The sequence below is a fragment of the Triturus cristatus genome, chromosome 7 (genome assembly GCF_964204655.1).
Source record: "Triturus cristatus chromosome 7, aTriCri1.1, whole genome shotgun sequence".
NCBI classification, from domain to species: domain Eukaryota; kingdom Metazoa; phylum Chordata; class Amphibia; order Caudata; family Salamandridae; genus Triturus; species Triturus cristatus.
Window position 1 is genome coordinate 1,708,937,650 of NC_140590.1, and position 27,844 is coordinate 1,708,965,493.

The following is a 27,844-nucleotide window of genomic DNA, read 5'->3' on the forward strand; positions in this document are numbered from 1 at the left end:
CCGAAAGCTGCAGACAGGCTCAGCTCATGCTAGAGCACCATCTCACATGTTACCAAGCACTCTGCCTCCAGGATTGTCAAGGCCTGCCATAGGAGTGACTGATAGGTACACATGTGTCTATATGTAAGTCAGGTATAGGAATACTACACCTGAGCAAGGGGTGATTACACGACCTTGCCCCAGCTGAGTGATCAGCCAGTTGTGTCAAAATGGAAGGCCAGGCCAGGGGTGGCACAATACATGCTGCAGCCCCTGGTAGGCCTAGGGTACACCTATGCCCTGGGTACCTAGGGTACACTGTACAGGGGCCAATAAGGTAATCCTATCCAAATGGGTTATGCACCTAAAGTACATAGTATTAATTTAGAGAGAGAACAGCAGGGCTGTGGGTCTGATTAGCAGGCCCACAGCCACATCTAAGTCGAAAACCAGTAAAGCAAAAGCAAAAAGTGGGGGTGAACATAGAAAGCAGACCCTACTCTCCTACACACGGGGTCCGCCTTCCAACATTTGGTGGCCAGCGACGGGATCCGAGCCGAACGCAGTACGTACCAGCCAGTACCCACTAGCTACCCATCCAAACGAACAGCATCATGAGCAGCCAGGAAAACAGCGCGACAATGGAATTCCAGCCCGAACGGCTGGAAGAATATACGCACAAAGAATTAAAACAGTTCTGCAAAGACAAAGGCATTGCAACCACCAGCCTAGGTACCAAAGAGGAGATGCAGAAAGCTCTGAGGGCATGGTTGGAGGCCGGGGCAGGCCCCTCCCAGGAAGAAGGCCCCTTGCCCCTGACTGAGACCACAGCAACCGCACGGACTCCGGCAACCGGAGGAAGAAAGAGCCTAGAAACCGGCCTCTCCGAAGAAGAAATACGAGAGCGGGAAAAGGTCCGGAGCCACGAGCTAGAGCTCGCCCGACTGCGGCTGGACGGCGAACTCCAGCTGGCAGAAAAGAAACTGGCCCTAGAGCAGCTGCGCCTTCAAGAAGAGATAGAGGAGAAGAGACGACACCGGGAGTTGGAGGAAAAGAAACTAACTCTTGAGCACGAGCGCAGTCTCAAGGAGCTCGAGATCAAGGCCAAGAACGGAGGGACCGACACCCCCAGTACTAGAGACACTCTACCGCCTTCCGAGGCCAAGGTACATATCCCGAAAGAGGTCGTCAAGGAGTATTACAAGAATGACGACATCCAACAATGGTTCAAGGCCTACGAGGTGGCCATGACCTCTCATCGGGTGCCCCGAAAAGACTGGGGCGCGGGCCTGTGGGGGCGGTTCCTGAGTGAGGGGCGGGACACGCTGCTCCAGCTACCGGAGGAGGTGATGACCTCCTACGATCACATGAAGGAGGCCCTGCTCACCCGCTACGGGCTAACAGCGGAAATGTACCGCCAGCGGTTCAGAGACTGCAAGAAAATCCCGGGTACCACGTGGGTGGAGTATGTGGACTTTTTCAGTCGGGCCCTAGAAGGGTGGATCAAAGGGAGCAAAGTAACCACCTACGGGCAGCTGGTCGACCTCATCGTGTGGGAACACCTTTCCAACAATTGCTTCGTGGAACTGAGACAGCACCTCCTCGACAGCAAAATGACCGACCCGCGAAAACTTGCCGTCGAGGCCGATCGATGGGTCAACTCCCGGGTCCCCCGGAACTCAATGGGGGAGTACCAGAGGAACCCCAACGGACCCCCCCGCCAGCGTGGTGGGGGGGGAGGGCCGAACAGGAACCGAGACCCTCCCGCCGGGGCCCCCAGGAGCCCCCCTCGAGGGCCACCGCAGCCACATCTCTCCCCGAGCCTAGCCCGAAGGGTGGGCCCGGCCCGACCCGGACCACGGCCACCCGTGACCTGCTACGGCTGCCAACAAACCGGACACTTTGCCAGCGATCCGGCCTGCCCCCTGAACCGAAGAAACGGGGCCGGCGGGCCCCCGCCCCGGCAGCTGACAGCCGCCGCCTTGGGGGGAGGAGAAGAGGAAGAGGAGGCCCTCGACCGAGAGAACACTGAGTGGGAGCCGGCAGCCATGTCCCTGGTCTGCCTGGGTAGCCGAGAGATGGTACCCTGCACCCCCATCCCAACCAACACCCAGAAGTACCGGCAGCAGGTCACGGTCAATGGACAACGGGCCGAAGCCCTTCGTGACACAGGCGCCAGTATCACCGCTGTCCGCTGCCACCTGGTGACCCCTGAACAGATTCTACCGAATGTGCTGTGCCCCGTACGGACGGCCGACAACAGTGAAAGCCTATGCCAGATGGCCCTGGTCCCCTTCGAGTGGGGAGGGGTGACGGGCCTGCTGAAGGTGACAGTGCGCGACGACGCCCCGGTCGACTGCCTCCTGGGGAACGACTTGGAAAGTTCCCCCTGGGCTCAAGTAGAGCGACGAGAGCACCTCCGAATGTTGGGACTGGCTGATTGGGCCTGCGCCATCACCCGGTCCATGACCACCCAGGCCCCCCGCTCATCCTCGACCTCCGGGACCGCCCCACCCGAGGGGCTCACACCCCCTCCCACCAGCAGCGAGGAGGAGGCGGACACCGACCCTGGACCCAGCAAATCCTCCCCCGAAGAGATGGCTTCTCCAAACGCCCTCCCAGAGCTGACACAATGGGGACACGAAGGGGGCCCCACCCGAGAGCAGTTCCAGCAAGAACAACAGTCCTGTCCCTCTCTCGAAGGGGTCCGACAACAGGCGACCGCACAAGCCAACGGTGACCAGACCGGCACCCACTGGGTCTACTGGGCCGAGGGCCTGTTGTACAGTGAACAGAAAGTAGCAGAACTCGGGGCCAGCCGCGTGTTGGTGGTCCCCCTCCGCTTCCGGGAGTTCCTTCTCAACCTGGCCCATGATGTGCCCCTCGCCGGACACTTGGGGCAAGACAAAACGTACAGTCGTCTGGTGACCCACTTCTACTGGCCCCGGATGCGGAGAGATGTGGACAACCACTGCCGGTCCTGCCAGACCTGCCAAGCCAGCGGAAAGACGGGGGGTCGGGTCAAGGCCCCCCTCCAGCCCTTTCCAGCCGTCAACACCCCGTTCGAACGGGTCGGAATCGATATTGTGGGACCCCTGGACCCCCAAACCGCCCTGGGCCACCGCTTCATCCTGGTCCTCGTGGACCACGCCACCAGGTACCCGGAGGCGGTCCCGCTAAGAACTATAACGGCCCCTGTGGTCGGCCGGGCCTTGATGGGGATCTTCTCCCGAGTGGGATTCCCCAGCGAAGTGGTGAGCGACCGCGGCACGAACTTTATCTCCAGGTACATGCGGTCCCTGTGGCAACAGTGCGGGGTCACATACAAGTTCACGACCCCCTATCACCCTCAGGGGAACGGACTGGTTGAGCGGTTCAACCGAACATTAAAAGGGATGATCCAGGGCCTGGAAGAACCCCTCAGGCGGAAATGGGATGTCCTGCTGCCCTGCCTCCTGTTTGCCTATCGGGAGGTCCCGCAGAAGTCCCTGGGGTTCAGCCCGTTTGAACTATTGTATGGACACCCGGTCCGCGGACCGCTCAGCCTGGTCAAGGAGGGCTGGGAGATGAAGCCCCGAGGCGCCCCTCCTGACGTCTACCGATACCTCCTGACCCTCCGAAACCAGACCCGCAGGTTCCGAGCCATGGCCGAAGCCAACCTCGAGGCCAGCCAGGAGGACATGAAGCGGTGGTACGATCGCAACACCTCTACTATAGAATTCGAGCCAGGTCAGAAAGTATGGGTCATGGCCCCGGTCGAACCCGGCGCCCTCCAGGACAAGTGGACCGGACCCTTCAAGGTGGTGGAGAATAAAAGTCCCGTCACCTACCTGGTCGATCTGGAGTCCCCCCGGAACCCCCTCCGGGTCCTACATGCTAACAGGCTAAAACCCCACTTCGCCCGGACCGAACTGAGCCTGCTGCTGGCGACTGACGAAGGGGGCGAGGACGATTCCGAGCCCTTGCCCGACCTCTTGCAATCCGACATTCACGATGGATCAATCGAAGGGGTCCAACTCGCCTCGTCCCTGACCCCGGAACAGCGCAACGACTGCCAGCAATTACTGCGGGACTACGCAGCCCTCTTCTCTCTCACCCCGGGGGTGACCCACTGGTGCGTCCACGACGTCGACACCGGGGAGAGCCCCCCCATACGACACAGAGCCTACCGGGTGCCTGACCGAGTGCGGGCCTGCATCCAGGCCGAAGTAGCGAAGATGCTGGCCCTGGGGGTCATCGAGCCGTCCGACAGCCCGTGGGCCAGCCCTGTCGTCCTGGTGCCCAAGGCCGCAGCTCCCGGTCACCCCCCAGAGTTGCGATTCTGCGTGGACTACCAAGCCCTGAATGCAGTAACCAAGACAGACGCACACCCGATACCCCGGGCCGACGAACTCATCGACCGCCTAGGGGCCGCTCGCTACTTGAGCACGCTGGACCTCACCGCCGGGTACTGGCAAATCCAGCTCACCCCCGGCGCCCAAGAAAGATCCGCCTTTTCGACCCCAGATGGGCATTACCACTTTCGGGTGATGCCCTTCGGAATGAAGAACGCCCCGGCCACCTTCCAAAGACTGGTGAACAAGGTGTTGGCCGGGCTTGAGGCCTTCAGCGCGGCCTACTTAGATGACATTGCCGTGTACAGCAACCACTGGGCCGAGCACCTCCTCCACCTGAAGGCCGTCCTGGCCGCCCTCCAGCGGGCCGGACTCACGATCAAGGCCAGCAAATGTCAAATAGGCCACGGATCCGTGACCTACCTGGGCCATCAAGTGGGGAGCGGGCAGGTGGCCCCCCTCCAAGCGAAGATAGATGCCATCCAGACCTGGGAACCCCCCACTACCCAGACCGCTGTCCGGGCCTTCCTGGGCCTCACCGGATACTACCGGCGGTTTATCCGGGACTATGGGAGCATTGTTGGCCCCCTCACAGAGTTAACGTCCAAAAAGCAGCCCAAGAAGGTACACTGGACACCCCGCTGCCAAACAGCCTTCGACACCCTAAAGACAGCCATGTGTACTGCTCCGGTGCTGCAGGCCCCGGACTACCAGAAGGAGTTCGTGGTACAGACGGACGCCTCTGAGTATGGGATCGGGGCCGTCCTATCCCAAGCCGACGAAAAGGGGCTCGACCGACCAGTGGCCTTCATCAGCCGACGACTACTGCCCCGAGAGCAACGCTGGAGCACTATTGAGCGTGAGGCCTTCGCTGTGGTGTGGGCCCTCAAGAAGCTCCGGCCCTACCTCTTTGGCACCCACTTCCGGGTCCAGACCGACCACCGGCCCTTGCAATGGTTAATGCAAATGCGGGGCGAGAACCCCAAGCTGCTGCGGTGGTCCATCTCGCTACAAGGGATGGACTTTGACGTCGAGCACCGGCCCGGCAATGACCACGCCAACGCCGACGGCCTGTCCCGCTTCTTCCGCCTTGACGAGGAGAATCCCCAAGGAGATGGGTGACTCTCCATGCCTTCGGCTGGGTGGGACGCCTGTTGGACCCGGCCGCGTGGCGTGGTCCTTAACCCCCTGGATTGTGCCCGTTCCCCACCCCGGCCTTCACGGGCCACCTGTCTGAACTGCACCAAGGCCCTTCACCCGGAGCTGCACGTGGTCGCATACTCCTCGTGGCTCCGCCATCTTGTTGGCATCCACGTCACACCGTGCACCCCCGCTCAACCCGGCCTCGACCCCAGCGAAGCCCCGACATCGAGGCACCACGAACTAGCCAGGGGGTGCCGCCGGAACCATTCATCGCCCCCGGCGGAGGACAGTATCGATGGGACCCCCAACTGTCCTCCCCTCTCGAGGTGTGATCGCCCTACAACTCCCATGGGCCTGGCGCCTCTCCTGCTGGGCGTCTGGCCACCTCCACCCGGCCACTCCGCCCCCTCGGGCGCATAGGTCCGGACATCAAAGGGCTCCAGACCTATATCTGGGGCGACCCCACCACAGCTCGGCAGTTGTATCCCGGAGTCGAGAGCCCTGCTGATTGAATCGCGGCTGACCCTACGGAGAAGAACTCTTGTCGGAACCATCACGAGCCCTGCTGACTGCGTCGCGGCTCCTTCTTGTGAACCCTTTCTGAACCACCTGGAACATCGGAGCCCTGCTGACGCCGTCGCGGCCCAACCTCGCTGAAACCTTCCTAGGAGCCCTGCTGACGACGTCGCGGCTCGAGCTGAGCAGAAACCATCTTGAGAGCCCTGCTGATTTGATCGCGGCTCTCCACGAACTGTACGCCAGAGCCCTGCTGACGCCGTCGCGGCTCGACCCATCCGAGATCCGGAGGTCCTCCAGCTTGAGGATAAGAACTGGGCCCCAGGTACCCTCGTACCGCATTCCTGCCAAAGACTGTCCCGCTACCCCGACCCTTCCAAAGAGACACTGAGACTTTTGGTGGATCCCTCGATCCCTTCGTGTAAATATTGACCTCGTAACCTTTTTATTGCTGATAAAGAATTGCTTGTCACAAGACAACCTCCTTGAGTCCTGTGTGGTGGTGTTACTGTGCTAGTACGTGATAGGAGAAGGATCTCTCAGGAGACTTCTCGGCAGCGCTCGGCTACTTCGTGCAGTGTGAGGGCCCCCCCCTTGGTGGTCGTACCGACTCCTCGGGGTCCGCCTTCCAACATAGGCACACACCCCTCCTATATCTGGACACTGCTGGGAGGACTCTGCACCCACCCCTCCTATATCTGGGCACTGCTGGGAGGACTCTGCACCCACCCCTCCTATGTCTGGGCACTGCTGGGAGGACTCTGCACCCACCCCTCCTATGTGTGGGCACTGCTGGGGGGACTCTGCACCCACCCCTCCTATGTCTGGGCACTGCTGGGAGGACTCTGCACCCACCCCTCCTATGTCTGGGCACTGCTGGGAGGACTCTGCACCCACCCCTCCTATGTGTGGGCACTGTTGGGGGACTCTGCAACCACCCCTCCTATGTGTGGGCACTGCTGGGAGTGATAGGCACCCACCCCTCATATGTCTGGGCACTGCTGGGGGGACTCTGCACCCACCCCTCATATGTCTGGGCACTGCTGGGAGTGATAGGCACCCACCCCTCCTGTGTCTGGGCACTGCTGGGGGGACTCTGCATCCACCCCTCCTATGTCTGGCCACTGATGGGGGGACTCTGCACTCACCCCTCCTATGTCTGGGCACTGCTGGGAGTGATAGGCACCCCCCCTCCTATGTCTGGGCACTGCTGGGGGGACTCTGCATCCACCCCTCCTATGTGTGGGCACTGCTGGGAGGACTCTGCACCCACCCCTCCCATGTCTGGGCACTGCTGGGAGTGGTATGCACCAACCCCTCCTATGTCTGGGCACTGCTGGGGGGACTCTGCACCCACCCCTCCTATGTCTGGGCTCTGCTGGGGGGACTCTGCACCTACCCCTCCTATGTCTGGGCACTGCTGGGAGTGATAGGCACCCACCACTCCTATGTCTGGGCACTGCTGGGAGGACTCTGCACCCACCCCTCCTATGTGTGGGCACTGCTGGGAGTGATGGGCACCCACCCCTCATATGTCTGGGCACTGCTGGGGGGACTCTGCACCCACCCCTCATATGTCTGGGCACTGGTGGGAGTGATAGGCACCCACCCCTCCTATGTCTGGGCACTGCTGGGAATGATAGGCACCCACCCCTCCCATGTCTGGGCACTGCTGGGGGGACTCTGCACCCACCCCTCCTATGTCTGGGCACTGCTGGGAGGACTCTGCACCCACCCCTACTATATCTGGGCACTGCTGGGAGGACTCTGCACCCACCCCTCCTATGTCGGGGCACTGCTGGGAGGACTCTGCACCCACCCCTCCTATGTCTGGGCACTGCTGGGAGGACTCTGCACCCACCCCTCCTATGTCTGGGCACTGCTGGGGGGACTCTGCACCCACCCCTCCTATGTCTTCCCATCTATGTTCCATGCATACACGGGTGGGGGTTCGCTCCATTCATACACGGGTGCAAGTACGCTTCGTACATACATGGGTGTGGGTATGCTGCGAACATAAACTGGTGGGGTGGGGTGGGGGTATGCTCCATATATACACTGGTGGGGTGGGGGTACGCTCCGCACATACACTGATGGGGTGGGGGTACGCTCCATACATACACTGGTGGGGTGGGGGTACGCTCCGTACATACACTGGTGGGGTGGGGGCACGCTCCATACATACACTGGTGGGGTGGGGGTACGCTCCATACATACACGGGTGGGGGTACGCTTCGAACATACACTGGTGGGGTGGGGGTAAGCTCCATACATACACTGGTGGGGTGGGGGTATGCTCCATACATACACTGGTGGGGTGGGGGTATGCTCCGTACATACACGGGTGGGGGTACGCTTCGAACATACACTGGTGGGGTGGGGGTACGCTTCGAACATACACTGGTGGGGTGGGGGTACGCTCCATACATACACTGGTGGGATGGGGGTACGCTCCATACATACACTGGTGGGGTGGGGGTACGCTCCATGCATACACTGGTGGGGTGGGGGTATGCTCTGTACATACACTGGTGGGGGTACGCTTCAAACATGCACTGGTGGGGTGGGGGTACGCTCCATATATACACTGGTGGGGTGGGGGTATGCTCCGTACATACACTGGTGGGGTGGGGGTACGCTCCATACATACACGGGTGGGGGTACGCTTCGAACATACACTGGTGGGGTGGGGGTATGCTCCATACATACACTGGTGGGGTGGGGGTATGCTCCATACATACACTGGTGGGGTGGGGGTACGCTCCGTACACACACTGGTGGGGTGGGGGTACGCTCCATACATACACGGGTGGGGGTACGCTTCGAACATACACTGGTGTTGTGGGGGTACGCTCCATACATACACTGGTGGGGTGGGGGTATGCTCCGTACATACACGGGTGGGGGTATGCTTCGAACATACACTGGTGGGGTGGGGGTACGCTCCATACACACACTGGTGGGGTGGGGGTACGCTCCATACATACACTGGTGGGGTGGGGGTACGCTCCATACATACACTGGTGGGGTGGGGGTATGCTCCGTAGATACCTGTACCCACGTTCTGCAGGCCTGGGTACGGTGCGGACCACCAATGTTGGTGTGCCGTAGCGGTACGTACCGTACCCAGGCTTTCAGAGCGTGGGTACAAGTCGTACCACGCGTACCCCTACATTACCCCAACATTGCTGGTACGGGCCGTGCCCAGGCCTTTCGCACGTGGGTACGGGTCGTACCGTACTCACGCTCTTAAGGCATGGGTACGGTACATACCAGTATTGTGGTGTGCCGGTTCACATCGTCACCCACTTCCGTTGTGGCAGACGCTGGCGTTGCTTAACACGCCCCCACCCCCTCGCAGTGACCAGGCCCTGGAGGTCAGGTATGTCCAGGGCATGTATGATGTGTGACTTGGGTGGGGGTTATGTGTCCTGCCCCTGCCCCCCCCCCTTTGCCCCAGGGTGTTGTTCTGACCTTCTGCGTCGTCTGCGTCGGTACCTGTAGAGCAGGTCCACTGCTATGAGGGCCGGGTTGACACGTAGGTTGGGGTCCATGTCTGTCTGTCGCGTACAGGTGCTCCTTGTGCGCGTTGTCCAGATTTCCCGGCAGTTTTTGGCTCTCGGGAAATATAATCCGTGCGGGGTGACGCCGGTACGAATCGTACTTCCTGGTTCATGAACCGCGGCCTGGATGCGTCCCGACGTCACGTCGGCGCTTTCCCGAATGGCATTGGTATGTTTATTTTCGTCGGTCGGTGTTTTGTACGATTCGTACGGAAATGGTGTTTCCATACGAACCGTACTTGCATATTTGTACGGTGGTTTCAACCGGGTACGAGTCGGACGGAGAAAATGCTCCGTCCGACGGTTCGTACCCGGTTTCTCCAGGATCGGAATTGGCACCAAAATCTTTTTCTTTTCAGACTCAACTAATAAACAAAACCATCCACCAAAGTAAAAGCATCAAGCAACATCTTGTCTAAAATATTTTAACCATTTTTCTCTCCCAATAAAGTTTTTATAAAATAACATTTCATCAAAATTAGAAATGCAACAAATCTAAAACAATATAACTTCAAAAAGCATTAACATTAAACTGTTTAATACATTGCAGAAATTGTACTGTATATATTTTCTACTAAGCAGGTAAACACAGAGGGCCCGATTCACAGAACAAACTTAAGACTAAATCCTAAACTTAGTACCATTCTGGTATTCACAGAATGCACCTAGTACTCCTGGTATTCACAGAATGAACTTACTACTTTTGCTATTCACAGAATTAACTTACTACTTTTGCTATTCACAGAATGGATTTACGACTACTAAACTTACGTCCGCAACCGGGCCGGAATTTCCGCACCCGGAGCGGAAAGTCCGCTTACGGACCGGAAGTTCCGCCCACTGGCCGGAAAGTCCGCCAACGGGGCGGAAGTTCCGATTTCGGGCCGGAAGTTCAGATTTGGGGAAAGACTACGTTAACTGTGGCCATTGATCATGTGAGCCAAGGGTGAACACCTGTCCAAGTCCCTACCATCCCCCACCATGCATCAGCTGACACACTCCAGCCAATCCTAGCTCGGCAGCATGTATAACTGCAGAGCAGACACACACCAACCCTTACAACATGTCACTGAATGTGTTTGTTGCACTGCCCCTTGCCATGCGGCAAAACAACTTGAGGAGGAGGAGGAGGAGGAGAGCGAGAGCAGAGAGGATCTTCAGACAGAGGATCAACTTATTTGGAATGTTCAGTCAAGATGTAAGGGCCAGGTACCGTTTCCCTCCAGAAATCCTCTTCGATATGGTATGTGAGTGGGAGCAGGAACTTGACTCCGTGACCTGCTGCTCACATGCAATACCAGCATACCTCAAGATCCTATCTGCGATCCATTTCTTTGCCACTGGCTCATTCCAAAGGGTCTCCAGTGACCATGTGGGCATATCCCAGGCGAGCCAGTCGCAGTGCCTGCATCAGGTACTGCGATGCATCACTGCAAGATCCCACAACCACATCCAAATGCCACCGACACTGGCCCTGAGACAAAGGGCAGCACGAGATTACTTTCTCATTGCACAATTTCCACGTGTGCTGGGTGCAATTGACTGTACCCATGTGGCCCTTCAGCCACCCCGCCACATTGCACACATCTTCTGCAACAGACACAGATGGCATTCCATCAACGTACAAGCTGTCTGTGATGCCAGTGGGAGGTTCATTGATGTGCATGCAGTGTTCCCCGGCAGTACCCATGACAGCTTCATATTCCGCATGTCACCTCTTGCCCGGCGGATGGCTGCGGGCGAATTTGGCAACATGTGGCTACTGGGTAAGTACCAAGCGTTAGAAAGGAGGAATATGTGTTTTTGAAATGTCTGAATGCCCCCCAACATTAACCATTATACCATAAGAATCATAAAGCTAGATACAGGGCCCAACAGATAATGCATGTAATACAGTATAGATCATGTCCTGTGCAATTCAAAGAGGGAAATGTAACCAACTGCCCTTTCCCCTCTCCTCAGGTGACGCTGGGTATGCACTCACCCCACATCTGCTCACCCCTTACAGGCGTGCAGACACTGTACCACAGCGTAGGTACAATAGGGCACACATACGGACTCGAGCCATCATAGAGCGCACTTTTGGTCTGTTGAAGTCGCAATTCAGATGTCTCGACCGTACAGGGGGGGTGCTGCAGTACTCCCCAGAAGTAGTGTGCAAGATCATTTTAGCCTGTTGTGCCTTGCACAACATTGCCTTAACGCATGGCTTACAGATACCGCTGGAACCTCGGCTAGCTATGAATCTGGGAAACCGGGCCATGGCACATAACCGAGGTCAGGGCATGCAAGTCCGTGAGCAGCTCATTGCCACGTTTTTCACATGAGCAACCTTTAGTGGAATGGACTAAATGTGGATTGCTGTCTGTTGCCAATGATGAAACTTGGATATACACGACTGTGTCAATACATTCCTTCCTGAGGCAACTTTGCAAGCCACACTAACTGCATGTTAATCACAGCACTTGACAGTAGTCAAAAGGTTGAGCCTGCTTCAGCACGTGTGCCCATGTCAGCGATCAGTGTAGTGGATGTCCCTAAAGAATCTATTGACGCAGATGGAAGATGATACATGTACTGAGAGACCTTGCCGGACCTCATGAGGATGGGTCACTTAATCAGAAAAGGCCATAACCATAGCATTGTCGGCCCTGTGCCATCAACAGATGTGACTCCCCCACAAATGATGCGCCCACGATGTGAGTGATGTAATGGGTCAATCAGACACCATGTGGCAGATTAATGTGGGACTTGCGCCCCTTTTACACCGCCGCTGCGTCACTTTTGTGACGCAGCGGCGGTGCAAAGCAAGCGCCATGCTGCGGGGTATGTACTATATGACGCATCTGGGAGATGCGTCACGTTGTAAAGGCCTGCGCCACATGTAGGCGTTCTTGCGCAGGGAAGGGGCCTTCCGGCGCAGGAACGCCTCCTAAAAGTGGCTGGGCGAAATCTACTATATTTCACTCATTCACTTTTAAGGCCATGCTGCGTCAAAACCCTGCGCCTGCTTGAAGCAGGCGTAAGGATTGACGCAGCATCATAGGGATAGGGCACCCCCGAGCATTGCAGGAGCTGCGTCGCGCTAGCGACGCTACTCCAGCAATGCGGCGCCTTTCCGACGGGGGATGCTTCACGCATCTGCACATCCAAGCACCACGGTGCACCGCATTGTCAATGCGGCGCATCTGTGTTGGCGCATGGGTGGGCAGATGCATCGCAACTCTTCTGACGCAGCTCTGCAGATTAGCTGAGATGCGCCAGAAGTCGTAAATCTGCCCCATGTGTCTGTGATATATCCACACTTCTCCAACCCAATGTTCCGTAACACATCACACAACTCTGCTAATGAGCACCTAATATGGACTACATGTACCATAATGCAAAGCAGGAGAAACTGAAACTGAAACTGCAGAAATGTCTTGAAATGGTCTCTTCCCCCTCTTGTCACATTTTAATAATTCTCACATGCACTGTCTTTTCTTTTTTATCCACAACTGAACAGCAGGATGGCAGTAGATTCGATTCCTGATTGTGGATGGATCTGGATGAATACAAAATGGCTGACAACTATTTCCTGTGATGTATTTCCTGCCTCCCACTCCCTGTATGGAATTATATGTTCCGGGTCATTTTCGGAGTTTACGGCCAAAAAGCGGAAGCTCCGATCACGGAGCGTACGGCCCGTGTGCGGACCCTCCGCTCCGGAACCGGAAACTGTGCTTACGGGCCGTAAACTCCGAAAATGACCCGGAACACATATTTTCATTCAGGAAATGTTTTACAGGAAGTGGGAGGCAGGAAATACATCACAGGAAATAGTTTGCAGCCATTTTGTGTTCATTCTGAGTCATCCTCTATCACAGATCAGATCCTCTGACATCCTGCTGCTCTCATCCTTCTTATTATCCCCATAATGGCTGAGGGTTACGAAGAGAAGGCACCCCCTTTCACTGAAAGTGAGTTAAACATCTTGTCTCAGGGGGTGCTGGCCAAATTTCCTCAGCTATATGGGGGCCCTGAACACCAGCTGAGCAATGCAGCCCGGGCCAGGCTGTGGGACAACATCACCGAGCGCTGCAGTGCAGTGGGAGTCCACACCAGGAGTGCGAGGGCATGCCGCAAGCGCTGGGAGGACCTAAAACAGTGGGCCCGGCACAAGGCTGAGGAGCTGGTGGGCCAGTCTTCCCAGCACCATGTGCATTGTCCTCGCCTATCCCCACTGTACAGGAGGGTCCTGCGAGTAGCTTGGCCGACCCTCCATGCTCAGCTGGAGGAGCATGAGCAGCAGGGACATGGTAAGTGCATCATATGCTAAATGTGTCTGGGAGTATGATGTGAGTGAAACAGTGCTGTACCATTGTGTGTCCGATGCCTCCATTCACAGATTCCATGTCCATGCAGCAGTCACCAAGCTTAAAAAGGCACACTGTGGCATATGGACTGTACAGGGCAGAGTGCATTTTGGGAGTTGGAGTTTCGTCATGACAACTGGCTAAATGAGCCATAATTGTGCATTTATACTGAAATCTGCTCTTCCCGCACCACTACAATTGGCACTAGGAAATCATGTGTGCATTGGACGAGCAATGGTACAGACACTGTCCAGTGTGCGCATGGCAGGCCAAAGGGTATTGGATGCTATGACTTGTATTGCATTTGTAGAGTTTGGGTTCCAATTGTGACAAAACATCATGTGCCATGGAGTCAAGACGGACTTTGACATCCTTGCATCACTCTTAAGCGCTTCTAAATTTGCAAGGGGTGTCCACTGACAGACGTATCAGCCTCAGTGGCCTGTTTGACATTTCACATGTACAGGTAGCTGTCACTCAATTCCCCCAGTGTTCAGCGGTGTACTGCATTACCATATCAGTCACCAAAGCCAATATGTGCCACTGGATTGTCAGAACATGTGTGGGGACAGCCAAAGGCTAGACTCACAATTTAGCTACAGAAATAGCCCAGAGCCTCAGTGGATGTGTGACCCACATTCGCCACTTGTCGTGTCCCATACAATTCTACAAAGCAGATGACACTTGTCCAGACCTTAAATAGCTGCGACTCCCTATGAATGGCCAAAATCTGAGATTCTGGACTTCATGTTCTCCATTGATGGACTGCTTTTGGAACCTGCACATGTAGCTGTGGCAGGCCACACAGATCACCAGAATGCCAGGTTGAGGGTTGGCCAATACAGTTGTGTAAGCCACACACATCCACGTGAGATGGCCATGTCAGACTCAATCCAGTAAATGACGGTGAACATACACGTAATGTCAGCTCATAGACACTGACAACTATTGAGTGTGATCAGAGGAAAATAAGTCTGAGCTTGGCTCCTCTATGAATGTGTCTCGTCCTGCATGACACAAACATAACATTTGGATTTTGCTTACATTTCAGCAGGCACAGCTGGCGAAACCGAAGGGCAGCAGGACCAGGTCCGGAGCGCGAGGCCACCAGTGCGGCGGCGGCTACACCCTCTTTCCACCAGCGAGAAAGAGGAGGATGAGGAGGGACCCTCAACATCACGAGGCAAGGGGATTGCGCCCACCCGGACACCCTGATGCTGGTGCCACATCCCGGGTGTTATATTTTTATCAAGCACAATAGTGAGGGCCGACTCAGTGCTGTATTCCCTCCGGAATCCATGCTGGGAGAAGTCCAAACAGCCCGAGCCTTCCACAAAGGCAGCGAGAGGCTTGTTTAGATGTGCCTCAAGCATCTTCGCAGGGGCTGGGAGCAGTGAGATCGGACGGAAGTTTTTTAGGACCTCCGGATCAAGGGAAGCCTTCTTTAACAAGGGTTTCACTACTGCACTCTTCCACTCCAAGGGGAAGACACCATCCCTCATAACTAGATTCATGATTTCTAGTAGAGGCGGTAGGAGGGTTTCCCTACACTGCTTAATAATCTTCAGAGGGCAGACATCTAGGGGGGAGCCAGATTTGGTTTTATTAAGCAGGATCTCCAGATCTTGTAAGACCAGCGGGGGAAAAGAGTCCTGGGTGCTCACAAGGGAGATGTCTGGGGTGGTCATATTCATCTCAACCAGAGCAGGGGGCCCACTGATCGAGGCTCTTTGTGCCTCAAGAGCCAGGTAGATATCCTGTATTTTGGTATGAAAAAAGGAAGCGATATTATCACATAGATCTTGCGAGGGTACAACAGAGTCAGGCGTTTGTAGGTTGACTAAGGAGTCAACGATTCTGAAGAGCTCCTTCGGCGAGGAGAGCGAAGTTGTCATGGCCACAAAGTAATCTTGTTTGGCCTGCACAATCTCAGTCTTGTATTTCCTGACCAGGAGTTTATGAGCTTCCTTATTCTTGAGGTCCCAACTTGAATGCCAGAGCCTCTCCATCCTCCTCACTTCTTGCCTGAGGAGTCTGAGGGATTCCGAATACCATGGGGCAGAGGGTCTCTTCCTGGCTCGACGCCGGGTCTGTAATGGGGCCAATTCATTCAGGGCCTCAGTGATAACCTGTTCAAAATGACCAACCGCGGTCTGAACACTATCCATGCCCGTAGTAGAAAGGCTGACAACCCATGGCGAGAGGGAGTCATTACTGATATTCCTAAAATTTCTGCCAGTTCCCACTGTGTGTTTCCCTATTTTACTTCCATCCATCCGAGGGCATTCCAAAAGGAATGGGACCGCAAGGTGATCGGACCAGGACAGATGTACCGGATCCTTGACGGTCAGATGATGGTCATTAGAGAAAATACCATAGAGAGTGTGGCCTGCACGATGGGTAGCCCCGCGGACTCGCTGCGTGAGTCCACAGGACGCCAGAGCATCAATAAGACACGAGGTATCTGATAAGTCAAGCCGTTCTAAATGATAATTAAAATCACCTAGAATGGAGAAGTTTTCTCGACCAAAGTAGGGTTCCAAAAACTGGAGGAAGTTATGCATGAAATCGGTCCTCGGGCCAGGAGGTCGATACAGCAGAATTCCGTTGAAAAAAGAGCATTGCCCTTCCTTTACCGTAAAGTAGAAAGCCTGAACGCTATCCGGAAAATCGGGTATAGGTACTGTGTGGCATTGCAGGTGGTCTTTATAAAGGATAGCTATCCCCCCTTCCACTCGTCCCTGTCTGTCCAGTCTGGCCAGGCAGTACCCTTCCGGGACCGCTTCAGTCAGATCAGGACCAGATGAGTCTTTAGCCCACGTTTCAGTGATAAACACTAGGGCAGGCTTTCTATCCAAGACCATCTCCCTAAACATTACCTTATTTTTGACCAGGGAGCAGGCATTGATCAGGATGCCTTCTACTCCCACTGTCCTGGGTCTAATGACGGCAGGGTGCCTGTCCCTGAAGATCGTAAGACCTCCGAACTCGTGCTTGAGCCCTGCTGAGTGACTCGCAGCTCCCACAGACTCTCCTGGTCCCGCCGGACCCCACGACGACAAGCGTATCCCCCAGCTCGAGGATTGTGAGCTGTGCGCCGGGTACGCTCCTGCATCTGATCCATATCCCCAAAGACTGTCCCGCTACCTCCTAACCCCCCTCCAAGACTTTGTGAGCCCGCGCTCCACTTGTATATATTTGCCTTGCTGATCATAAAGATCCTACAACTCCGTTCTGATAAAGATTTATTCTTAAGAGCTCTCGGTGTGGTGTCTCTCTGTCGTGTGGTGCCGAGTGTACGATCCTAGATACGAGATTCCTCCCCTGAGGAGTCTCCCGCCAGTGCCCGGCTACGATACCTCGAGGGTTGGTCTCAGGACAGTCAGGGCCCCTCCGGGCCCCTCTGAGGTCGCCTTCTAACATTGGTGGCAAGCGACGGGATTCGGGCCCATAATCTAGAGATCGTACCGTGAACGGCTGACGCACTACCGACAAAGATGGCAGAAGGAAACGCCGTGGTTCTCACAGAAAACGACACCAGTGCCGTGTTCCAGGCGGAACAGCTGGAAGAGTACACACACAAAGAACTGAAACAATTCTGTAAGGAACTCAAAATCGCTACCACTGGTCTCAACACCAAAGAAGATATGCAAAAGGCACTGAAAGCTTGGGTGGATTCTGGAGCCTCCCGCCCAGAAGGAGCGGTAGAGCCCCACGACGAAGCTGGACCCTCCCAAGGAGAACGCAGCAGCAACCAGGTGCGAAGCTTTGTACCAGACGGGGGCCTATCCCCGGAGGAACTCGCAGACAGGGAAAGAAGTCGCCATCACGAACTCGAATTAGCCAAACTCAAAATTGAGGGCGAGTTGAAATTAGCCGAGAAAAAGCTAGCGGTGGAACAGATGCGAGTGCAGGGAGAACTAGAAGAGAAGAAACTCCAACGGGAACACGAAGGAAGGAGACTTCAACTGGAACATGAACGCAGCTTGAAGGAAATGGAGCTGAAAGCAAAAAGCGAAGAAGCGCGGCCCCCGGGGAACCGAGAGGTGGCCTCCCCGGCGGAGCAGAAGGTCCACATCCCCAAGGATGTGGTCAAAGAATATTACAAAAACGATGACATTCAACAGTGGTTCCGGGCCTACGAGGTCGCCATGACCTCCCATCGGGTCCCACAGAAGGATTGGGGGGGCCAGGTTGTGGGGACGATTCCTGAGCGAAGGGAGAGACACCCTGCTCGACCTACCAACCTCCATGCAGGCCTCCTATGACCACATGAAAGCGGCCCTCCTCACAAGGTACGGCCTCACCCCGGAGATGTACCGCCAGCGGTTCCGGGACTGCAGGAAGATCCCGGGTACCACCTGGGTGGAGTATGTGAATTTCTTCAGCCGCGCCTTCGATGGGTGGATCAAGGGCAGCAAGGTAACCACCCTGAAAGAACTAACAGACCTTATGTTGTGGGAACACCTGGCTGCGAACTGCTTTGTGGAACTGCGCCAGCATCTGCTCGACAGCAAGCTCACGGATCCGAGAAAGCTGGCCGTCGAGGCGGATCGCTGGACCAACACCCGGGTCTCCCGGGGCCCTGTAGGAGAGTACCCCCGAGCCAGTCAGGGACCACCCCGCCAGAGAGGGGGGGAAACCAGGGAGGGCCGAGAGAGTCCCAGTCTAGTCCCCCGAAGTCCCAACCTCCGCCTTTCCCGACACCGCCACCAGCTGTATCCGGCCCCCCCCTGAGACGGGGGCACCGAGTGACCATCACTTGTTTCCGTTGTCAGAAGCCCGGGCATTACGCCAACGACCCTGAATGCCCCATGGCCCCACGCACCACCCAGGCAGCACCCCCCGCTAGACAGATAGCCAATGTAGCACTGGGGGAGGAGGTTGAGGAGACCGAAGAGTGGGAACCCGCAGCCATGGCCCTAGTATCCTTAGGAGATAGAGAAATGGTCCCTGGAAGCCTCCTGCCCTCCAACACGAAGAAATATGGGCAGCTCGTAACGATCAATGGCCACCAAGTAGAAGCCCTCCGTGACACCGGGGCCAGCATCACCGGTGTCCTCAGTCATTTAGTCCATGAAGACCAGGTCCTCCCCAATGTCTTTTGCCCAGTCATTTCCGCTGACAACACGGAAAGTCTATGTGGGATAGCCCTGGTGCCTTTTGACTTTTGAGTGGGGAGGGGTGGTCAGTAAACTGAAAGTCGCAGTGAGAACCTCCCAGCCAGTCGACTGTCATCTGGGGAACGACCTGGAAAGTTCCCCCTGGAAACAAGTCGAGCGCAAGACCCACCTCGGGATGATGGGCCTCCCTGAGTGGGTGTGCACCACCACCCGATCCATGGCGGCCCGACTGACCCCCCTGAGGGAAGTCGACGACGCCCCGACCACTGAAGATAGGATGGTCCCCGCCGAGGGTCCCCATATCCCCCCACAAGAAGGGTCGGTCGCCAGTGACGAACCCCCGCCTTCCGACTCCGCCCAGGTCACCGAGTTAGGCGATCTGCCCGAATTGGCCCAGTGGCGCCATGAGGGGGGCCCCTCCCGAGAGGAGTTCTGCCGAGAGCAGGCTACCTGTCCTTCCCTGGTCGGGCCCCGGCAACAGGCAGAGGTCCAGGCCACAGGCGACCAGACTGGGACGCACCGGGTTTATTGGGAGAATGACCTTTTGTACAGCGAGCAGAAGTTGGTGGAGCTAGGATCCGGCCGGGTGCTGGTGGTACCCCTACGCTTCCGAAACCTCCTCCTGGGCTTGGCCCACGACGTTCCCCTCGCAGGCCACTTGGGCCAGGACAAAACCTACAGTCGCCTCGTGACTCACTTTTACTGGCCCAGAATGAAAGCAGATGTAGAAGCCCACTGCAAGACCTGTCCCACGTGCCAGGCCAGTGGGAAGAGCGGAGGAAAGCGCAAGGCTCCCCTCCAACCCTTCCCTGTCGTCAGTACCCCTTTTGAGCGGGTTGGGATCGACATCGTGGGGCCTCTGGACCCCCCAACCTCCCAAGGGCACCGTTTTATCCTCGTCCTGGTGGATCATGCCACCCGATACCCTGAAGCCATCCCCCTGCGCACCGTCACAGCCCCCGTGGTGGGCCGGGCGTTGATGGGAATCTTCTCCCGCATGGGTTTTCCCCGCGAGGTCGTGAGCGATCGCGGTACCAACTTCATCTCCCGATACATGAAGTCCTTATGGCAACAATGCGGGGTGTCCTATAAATTCACCACCCCGTACCACCCCCAAGGAAACGGCCTGGTAGAGCGGTTTAACCGGACTCTGAAGGGGATGATCGCGGGCTTGGAAGAGCCCCTCCGGCGTAAGTGGGACGTCCTGCTCCCCTGCCTCCTATTCGCCTACCGAGAAGTTCCACAGAAATCCTTGGGGTTCAGCCCATTTGAGTTACTCTACGGACACCCCGTCAGGGGGCCCCTCAGCCTGGTCAAGGAAGGGTGGGAGGCGGCGCCCCGAGGCCCCCCCCGAGATGTGTTCCGTTACGTCCTGACCCTCCGAAACCAGAATAGGAAGTTCCGAGAGATGGCCGAGGCCAACCTGGAGGCGAGCCAGGAGGAGATGAAGCGCTGGTACGACCAGAACGCCACTCTGGTCGAGTTTCAGCCGGGCCAGCAGGTATGGGTCATGGCCCCCGTGAAACCCTGCGCCCTCCAGGATAAATGGACCGGGCCCTTCAAAGTGGTTGAGCGGAAGAGCCAGGTCACGTACTTGGTGGACGTCCAGTCACCCCGGGACCCCCTCCGGGTCCTCCACGTGAACCGCCTCAAGCCCCACTTTGTGCGGACGGAGCTGAGCCTCCTACTGTCCACTGATGACGGGTCCGAGGAGGAGTCGGATCCTCTCCCTGATCTCCTGTGCACCAAAGAGAAGGACGGCTCTGTGGAGGGAGTGCACCTCTCCCCATCCCTCACTTCCCAGCAACGTGAGGATTGCCGCCAGCTCCTAGGGCAGTTTTCCGACCTCTTCTCCCTAGTCCCCAAAGTCACCGACTGGTGTGTCCATGACGTGGATACCGGAGACAGCCCACCGGTGAGACACCGAGCCTACCGAGTCCCTGATCGGGTCCGGTCCTGTATTCAAGCCGAGGTCTCGAAGATGTTGACCCTAGGAGTGATCGAACCCTCAGACAGCCCCTGGGCCAGCCCCGTGGTCCTGGTCCCAAAAGCAGCTGCCCCCGGTGTCGCCCCAGAACTCCGCTTCTGCGTGGACTACCGGGGACTCAATGAAGTCACCCGAGCCGATGCCCACCCCATTCCCCGAGCCGACGAGCTCATTGACCGGCTCGGGGCTGCTCGGTTCCTCAGCACCTTCGATCTCACCTGCGGCTACTGGCAAATTGCGCTCACAGAAGGAGCCAAGGAGCGGTCCGCCTTCTCCACCCCGGATGGGCACTATCGCTTTCGCGTGATGCCCTTCGGGATGATAAATGCCCCGGCCACCTTCCAGCGACTGGTAAACAAAGTCCTGGCCGAGCTGGAAAAATTCAGTGCTGCATATCTCGACGATATCGCAGTTTTTAGCTCTGAATGAAGTGAGCACCTCCAGCACCTCCGGAGGGTGCTAACCGCCCTGCACCAGGCAGGCCTCACCGTGAAAGCCAGCAAGTGCCAGATTGGGCAAGGTTCGGTAACCTACCTGGGGCACCAGGTCGGAAGCGGGCAGGTCGCCCCTCTACAGCCCAAAATCGACGCCATCCTAGCCTGGGAACCCCCCACTACCCAAACGGAGGTCCGAGCCTTTCTGGGCCTCACAGGCTACTACCGGAGATTCATCCGGAATTACGGCAGCCTGGTCGGTCCCCTCACGGGACTCACGTCCAAGAAACAGCCCAAGAAAGTGCAGTGGCCCCCTGCCTGCCAAGAGGCGTTCGATGCCCTGAAAGCGGCCATGTGCACTGCCCCCGTCCTTCAGGCTCCCGACTACTCCAAGGAGTTTGTGGTACAAACTGATGCCTCCGAGCATGGCATCGGGGCAGTCCTCTCCCAGGTGAATGACCAAGGCCTAGACCAGCCCGTAGCCTTCCTCAGCCGAAGGCTGTTGCCCAGAGAACAGAGATGGAGTACCATCGAGCGCGAGGCGTTCGCCGTAGTCTGGGCCCTCAAGAAGTTACGCTCGTACCTGTTCGGCACCCATTTCAAGGTCCAAACCGACCATCGCCCCTTGCGATGGCTCATGCAGATGCGAGGAGAAAACCCCAAGCTACTGCGGTGGTCAATCTCCCTCCAGGGGATGGATTTCACCGTGGAACATCGCCCTGGTACGGACCACGCCAACGCCGATGGCCTCTCCCGGTTCTTCCGCCTCAGCGAAGAGAACCCCCAAGAGGATGAGTAGTTCTCTCCGGCTTTCAGCTGGGGGGGACGCGTGTTAGACCCGGCCCTCGTAACATAGCCATACCTGACCCCTGCACCTCACACAAGCCCCCGAGCCCACGGCCTAGCCGATCCTTCCCACCAGAACACACACACCCGACCCGGACTTCCCCGTCCGTGGCCTTCCTCCTTTCGGCCACACCGGGCCCGCGTGCCCACTTCATGCACCAAGATGGCCGCCCGGCCCCAGCGCGACCCTGGCTTAGAGGCGCTACTCCGGCTGGAGGACGTCGCGCTCCCCTGGGGATGAGAGAAGGAGGAGCAGTTTCTATCACACCTCTGCGCTTCCCTGGGAAGGTGGGTTTCGATCGACCCGCCGGCCTCCCCGAGGGCTGGCTCCACGCCTGCTGGGTGTCTGGGACTCCTCCCGACCCGGCCCTGAAAGGATCAAGGGACAATGGCAGGAAACCTCGACAAGCGACCCCCAGGTGACAAGACCCCTGCCTGCACAGACTCCGGACATCAAAGAGGAGTCGCCCTATAACAAGGGGTGCTCTGGAACTGTCCGGCAGATTCGCCTTGGAAACACCTGAGCCCTGCTGAGTGACTCACGGCTCCCTGAAGATCGTAAGACCTCCGAACTTGTGCTTGAGCCCTGCTGAGTGACTCGCGGCTCCCTGAAGATCGTAAGACCTCCGAACTTGTGCTTGAGCCCTGCTGAGTGACTCGCGGCTCCCTGAAGATCGTAAGACCTCCGAACTCGTGCTTGAGCCCTGCTGAGTGACTCGCGGCTCCCTGAAGATTGTAAGACCTCCGAACTCGTGCTTGAGCCCTGCTGAGTGACTCGCGGCTCCCACAGACTCTCCTGGTCCCGCCGGACCCCACGACGACAAGCGTATCCCTCAACTCGAGGATTGTGAGCTGTGCGCCGGGTACGCTCCTGCATCTGATCCATATCCCCAAAGACTGTCCCGCTACCTCCTAACCTCCCTCCAAGACTTTGTGAGCCCGCGCTCCACTTGTATATATTTGCCTTGCTGATCATAAAGATCCTACAACTCCGATCTGATAAAGATTTATTCTTAAGAGCTCTCGGTGTGGTGTCTCTCTGTCGTGTGGTGCCGAGTGTACGATCCTAGATACGAGATTCCTCCCCTGAGGAGTCTCCCGCCAGTGCCCGGCTACGATACCTCGAGGGTTGGTCTCAGGACAGTCAGGGCCCCTCCGGGCCCCTCTGAGGTCGCCTTCTAACACTGCCGACATCACAGCTTGGAGGATCAGGGGATTCTCCCCTCTGATTCCCCGTCGGCCCGCACTGGTCATAGGCCTGTCATCCTCGTCCTCAGCATCCCCTGGAACAGAGGTTGCAAACGTATTAGGGTTTGACCTGGTATAACATGTGGTGCAACACAAGGGTGTGTATTAACTGTACTTTGCATAAACAGATGAGGATCATGTGACCTGTGTAGGGTAGCACCACAAGTGACAGCTCACACCATAGCAATGAGGTGTTACACAGAGATGCACATGATACAGGCAAACTCACCAGCTCCAGACACAACTTTCTGTCCCTTGGTGTTCCCCCCTAGTGTCACCTGCTGGACCGGTCTCCTCACAGCTTTTGTAGGCACAGCTGTCCCTGACCCAGCAGCTGTAGAGGGAAGTGACAACATTCTCAATGATCTGCATCACTAATTGACAGACAGGCACATGACTCTCCTGATTAGTATTTCACTTTGGAAACAACAACTGCTGATTACATGCAGAGGGAAATCTTGATCTCTCTGTCATGGCTTCGGAGTCTAAGCCAGTGACACACCTCATGCCAGAATTACCTGAAGGACAGGTGCGCGAATGTTTCAACGCTGCAGCCAGGCTGTCTTGCAGTCCCCGGGATGGTGCACGGTGCTGTGGCGTCATCCTGTCAGCAGCTGTGATGAGACATACAGGTCTATATTTTTCTACCACAGATGGTAGCTCTGAGCCAACATGTCATTCTCAATGACCATTTGTGGTTAATCCACAACAATGTGGAGCATGTTTATCTCCTGGACTTTACTTTTGGGCACCTGCTCACATGCAGCAGTTGCCAGCCGTTTCCTCCACACAGCACTGACATCAATAAGATGACACATCAACAGACACACCTCATGCTAGATTTACCTGTAGGACAGGTGTGCGAAGGTTGAACTGCTGCAGCCAGGATGTCATTCAGTCCCCGGGATGGTGCACGGTGCTGTGGCGTCATCCTGTCAGCAGCTGTGATGAAACATACAGGTCTATATTTTTCTACCACAGATGGTAGCTCTGAGCCAACATGTCATTCTCAATGACCATTTGTGGGTAATCCACAACAATGTGGAGCATGTTTATCTCCTGGACTTTACTTTTGGGCACCTGCTCACATGCAGCAGTTGCCAGCCGTTTCCTCCACACAGCACTGACATCAATAAGATGACACATCAACAGACAGACCTCATGCTAGATTTACCTGTAGGACAGGTGTGCGAAGGTTGAACTGCTGCAGCCAGGATGTCATTCAGTCCCCGGGATGGTGCACGGTGCTGTGGCCTCATCCTGTCAGCAGCTGTGATGAGACATACAGGTCTATATTTTTCTACCACAGATGGTAGCTCTGAGCCAACATGTCATTCTCAATGACCATTTGTGGGTAATCCCCAACAATGTGGAGCATGTTTATCTCCTGGACTTTACTTTTGGGCACATGCTCACATGCAGCAGTTGCCAGCCGTTTCCTCCACACAGCACTGACATCAATAAGATGACACATCAACAGACACACCTCATGCTAGATTTACCTGTAGGACAGGTGCGCGAAGGTTGAACTGCTGCAGCCAGGATGTCATGCAGTCCCCGGGATGGTGCACGGTGCTGTGGCGTCATCCTGTCAGCAGCTGTGATGAGACATACAGGTCTATATTTTTCTACCACAGATGGTAGCTCTGAGCCAACATGTCATTCTCAATGACCATTTGTGGGTAATCCACAACAATGTGGAGCATGTTTATCTCCTGGACTTTACTTTTGGGCACCTGCTCACATGCAGCAGTTGCCAGCCGTTTCCTCCACACAGCAGTGACATCAATAAGATGACACATCAACAGACACACATGTATGAGAAGGTTACTGGTAGGAAGGGATGAATGACCCGGACTCCTCCCCATTACACTGCTTTCACCTTTGCCATTAAGACTTACATATTTCTAGAGTCTAATGTTGTCTGTTGACAAGTCAGAAAGGGTTTCATGTGTGAAATATGCAATAGTCAGGGACATGATGTTGCTTACTTGTGCTTCCCCACGCATGTAGTCACACATTTATGTATGAGAGAAAACAGATGTCTTATGTCCATCCTTTGAGTGTCCTCTCTTTGCACACTCAATTTCCAATATCATGGTACAACTTAGCTGTCGATGATTGGTGTCTTGTACAGCAGACATCCAAACCTCATATGTCAAACACTCACCTATACATGTGAATACGGTAGGAGAGGAGGCAAGCAGAATGCAACATTTGGTTATGATCTCACATTGCGGATAGGCTGAGAAGCTTTGATGCTTTCCGCCTGCACTGGATTAGCATGTTGCTCTTCAGCCAAGTCATTTTGCATGTGTGACTGCATGATGATTCACCTTAGCAGCCCCTACATCCATCTCAAAGGTACACAACTGGCATCAGTGTTGGCCTCAGCCATGCTATTTTCATCATGGTGTTTCCGATCTTTGAATTGCAAGCGGGTTGTGTTTTGGTCACTTCATATGACTCATGGTACTATTGCATGTCCATTCTGCACTCACTTGGCATACATTTTGTGTCATCCTTTCATTAGCCACCAGGGTCTGATCTTGCATGTGTTCAAATGCTATATGTGAGCATATTGTGATGCAGGACAACAGTGTTGTAAAACACATACAACATACGGCGGACGTGAAAGGCACATTTAATGAGCATTCATCCTGATATATTCTTGGGTTTACTTCCCTTGGCCCAGCACCAGAACAGTGTGTGGGCCCTGACCAGATGTCACAGCCAACCTTATAGCAGAAGTCAGTGTGTGTCTTTGATTCTGGGATGACCTCGTTGTACCTACAATGATAAGTGTGTTTTGCTACTTTACATTCCTGCAGCCACATGTGATGCACTAGATTTCTGGCACAAAGGATGAGCACCAGCAGTTGTGGGCACCAGCGTTGCTGACGTGTGTTATACGTAATATCATGATTGCTCCCACATAACTGCAAATGGGCCCACTACCTGGATGCAACCTATGTCACAATGACATGTCTACGGATCATGATGTGAGGTCCACTATCGTGTTTTGTTGATGGACAACAAAAGAGCCAGCCAATGTAAGTGGTACATGACCAGCTGTGTGGACTGGGCATTTGATCTATATTGGAAACATTCAAAGTTGGACAGTGTGTGCATTGTCAATACTAATGATCCAGGGATCTCACTTCTTGTTCATCATTGCCATATTTGTACAAATTTGATTCATTGATTACGTCTATAGACACCATTGCAACATAGTGGGGACACCCTTTTGAGTAGTTGTGGCACTCGATCACAGGATTGGATTCCCAGGTCTGGGGCTCTTGCTGAACAACATGTCATGTTCCACAATTACGTAGTTTGATGAGCCAAGGCATTTAATATATTGTCTTTAGCTGTTCACAATTATACTTTGCTAAAGGTGGATGTCCATTGACAACCCCAATAGTAATGCAGCAATTTTTTCATCTCTGGTTGACTTTCATATGTGGGCACTATATGTCCCTCAGTCACTCCTGACAATTTATGCATTTTGACCATCTCCTGTCCACTTTGACTTACCAGTCGGTGAGGGTGGTATGCCTGTCACTGTACGGTGGCAATTCCTCCCAGTAGTTGCAGGGACCTCTGCTGCGGCAGTTGTCTGTGCTCTACCTGAATGTGTCAATGGGTGAGAAGAGAGAAAACTAAACAAAAGGGAAATGTGCTTGTGGAACTTTTCTGTGATTTCCCCATTTCTTCTGCATGCTAACAGTGTTGTGCAGTACCGGCGCAGACTGGGCAGGTAGGAGCAGTGGTGCGTTGGGGATGTAATGGCGTGGCAGGGTGGGAAATGTACAACAGAATAGGTGTATGACTTTTTTGGTGTGATGATTCTCTCACCTTCTGCTTTGTGCTTTAAGCTGGCACGGGGTGATTAACTTCTTTGATATTTAGTGGCAGGTTTACACGCCCCTTGTAATACATTGACACCGCAGTTGCGTCACTTCTGTGACACAGCGGTGGGGTAATACAGGTGACACATTTAGAGTTATTCACAACGTTATGCATCTATGGGGATGCGTCACGTTGTGCAGTCCTGCGCAACATTAAACATGCATCAGCTGTGATGTAGGCAGGGTGTGCGTTTCTTTGGTTATGCCTCGTACAAGTGATGCAGTGTAATCGACGGCATTTCACGTAGTTACTTCTCATAGGGTGGTGCTATGCAGACTTACGCCTGCTTGACGCACATGTAATGAGTGGGCCAGAACGTTAGGTGTAGGCGGTCCATGGACATAGTTGGTGTTGCGTCACACTTGCGACACTACTTCAGCCGAGCACCCCCCCTAATGCCATCT